This window comes from Ascidiella aspersa, chromosome 5, assembly GCF_963924565.1.
Source record: "Ascidiella aspersa chromosome 5, kaAscAspe10.2, whole genome shotgun sequence".
NCBI classification, from domain to species: Eukaryota; Metazoa; Chordata; class Ascidiacea; order Phlebobranchia; family Ascidiidae; genus Ascidiella; species Ascidiella aspersa.
The window spans coordinates 9,353,081-9,355,580 of record NC_139451.1 but is presented as its reverse complement, the minus strand read 5'-3'; the positions used below and the strand labels follow the sequence as shown (position 1 = coordinate 9,355,580).

Below are 2,500 nucleotides of genomic sequence, written 5' to 3'. Positions count from 1 at the left end.
GATGTTCGGGGCCGCACGCGCGCTACACTGACCGGATCAGCATGTGCTCGCCTTGGCCGACAGGTCTGGGTAACCCGCTGAACCCCGGTCGTGCTAGGGATAGGGAATTGCAATTATTTCCCTTGAACGAGGAATTCCCAGTAAGCGCGAGTCATTAGCTCGCGTTGATTACGTCCCTGCCCTTTGTACACACCGCCCGTCGCTACTACCGATTGAATGGTTTAGTGAGGTCCTCCGATTGGACCTGGCGCGGCCGGCAACGGTCGAGCCGGCGTCCGAGAAGACGATCTAACTTGATCATTTAGAGGAAGTAAAAGTCGTAACAAGGTTTCCGTAGGTGAACCTGCGGAAGGATCATTAACGGTCTCGCAAACGCTTCGGCGAACGCGAAACTCGGACAAGCGAGAGAAAAAGTTTTTGCTACCCGGCGCCCGACCCGCGAGGAGCGGCGCGCCGGCCGGCGATTCGGTCACCCGGTAATGTTTGCGCGTCGAGTGCCGCGGTGCCGCGCGCTCCGGCTTCAAGCGTCGGCCTGGCCGACCGCTCGGCGCGGTATATTTTGTCACCCTTTAGTGCGAGGCACTGTGCGAGCGAAACAATCGTGGATGGCTCTTGGCGGTGGATCACTCGGCTCGTGAGTCGATGAAGGACGCAGCTAGCTGCGTGAATTAGTGTGAATTGCAGGACACATTGAGCATCGACGTTCTGAACGCAAATTGCGGCCTCGGGTCAATCCCGGGGCCGCGCCCGCCTCAGGGTCGCGTTGCAAACGTTCCGCGCGGGGATTTCTCCGCGCGGCTGCTGCGGCGTCGGACGCGCGAGCGCCCGTCCCGCTCAAGACAGCACGGCACGATGTGCGACGATCGCGACCAGAATCCCGCGCGGCGGCGGCGAGTCGACCTCGAAGAGGCCAACGGCTGGCGGCTCAAGGGCGGGAATCGAGGTGCGCGGCGGCGCGCGGCGCCGACGGCGAGCGCGGAACGGGAAGAATAGTCCCGGTCCTTACTTTCGGCCTGAGGTCGGACGAGGCTACCCGCTGAATTTAAGCATATTACTAAGCGGAGGAAAAGAAACTAACGAGGATTCCCTCAGTAACGGCGAGTGAAGCGGGATGTGCCCATCGCCGAATCCGCGCGCTTTTGGAGTGCGCGGAATTGTGGCGTACGGAATTCGTCACGGCGCGCTTCGCCGGTCGCCCGCGTCCTTCTGATCGAGGCCTTTTCCCAGAGCGGGTGTCAGGCCCATGGCGGCGACAGGCGGGCGCGCTACGGCGTCTTCCCAGAGTCGGGTTGTTTGGGAATGCAGCCCAAAGCGGGTGGTAAACTCCATCTAAGGCTAAATACGGTCACGAGACCGATAGCGAACAAGTACCGTGAGGGAAAGTTGAAAAGCACTTTGAAGAGAGAGTTAAAGAGTACGTGAAACCGTCGAGAGGCAAACGGGAGGGCCTGTCGGGTCGCCCGGTCGCTTTCAGCCGGCCCCCTGTCGGCGACGTTGTCGTGCGGACCCTCACGGGCCGCCGGCGGCGCCGCCCGATCGGGGACCAGCGCACTAGCGCCGGGCGAAGGCCGCGACCGTCTGGACGGCGGCGAGAAGGCCGCGCGCAAGGTAACCCGGCCTCGGTCGGGTACTATAGGCGCGCGTGTCCGTCGGCCCGCCGTTCGGGCGAGGAGAGATCGCCGCGTCTGCCCTTCGGGGCCGAGCGCCCGGTGCCGGCTGGGGCGTCGTGGGTCGGGGACTGTTCTCAGTGCCCAGCCTCTTCGTCTCGGTCGCGCTTCCGGTGTCGTTTCGCGAGGCGCACGGGGTCCGCGGCTGAAGTCAGCCACCTTCCCGACCCGTCTTGAAACACGGACCAAGGAGTCTAACGTGAGCGCGAGCCACGGGGCAGTACGAAACCCATGGGCGCAGTGAAAGTGAATGTCGGCGCGGTCCGGCGGAGGTGAGACGTCGTCGTTCGCGGCGGCCGCATCACCGGCCGATCTCGTCCGCTTTGCCGGAGAGGTCGAGCGAGAGCGTTCGCGTTGGGACCCGAAAGATGGTGAACTATGCCTGAAGAGGTTGAAGCCAGAGGAAACTCTGGTGGAGGACCGTAGCGATTCTGACGTGCAAATCGATCGTCAAATTTGGGTATAGGGGCGAAAGACTAATCGAACCGTCTAGTAGCTGGTTCCCTCCGAAGTTTCCCTCAGGATAGCTGGCGCTCTGTCGCAGTTTTATCTGGTAAAGCGAATGATTAGAGGCCTTGGGGACGAAACGTCCTCAACCTATTCTCAAACTTTAAATTGGTAAGAAGCCCGACTCGCTTAATTGGAGCCGGGCATGGAATGCGAGTGCCAAGTGGGCCACTCTTGGTAAGCAGGACTGGCGATGCGGGATGAACCGAACGCCGGGTTAAGGCGCCCGACGCGACGCTCATCAGAGCCCACAAAAGGTGTTGGTTGATCTAGACAGCAGGACGGTGGCCATGGAAGTCGGAATCCGCTAAGGAGTGTGTAACAAC

The 2,500-nt window shown here is 61.6% G+C and overlaps 2 non-coding genes across 2 annotated transcripts in view; both read left to right on the top strand.

Annotated features, from left to right (window-relative positions):
* The window catches only part of LOC146142744 (small subunit ribosomal RNA), a 1,811-nt gene extending 1,451 nt beyond the window's left edge, over positions 1-360 (top strand). Inside the window, exon 1 of the ribosomal RNA XR_014500187.1 lies at positions 1-360. This exon is cut by the window's left edge and continues 1,451 nt beyond it. This is a non-coding gene — a ribosomal RNA (small subunit ribosomal RNA).
* A 247-nt stretch (positions 361-607) lies between these two features.
* LOC146142743 (5.8S ribosomal RNA) lies at positions 608-761 on the top strand. Its single transcript, XR_014500000.1, has one exon. It is a non-coding gene; the product is annotated as a 5.8S ribosomal RNA (ribosomal RNA).
* Positions 762-2,500: the final 1,739 nt, after the last annotated feature.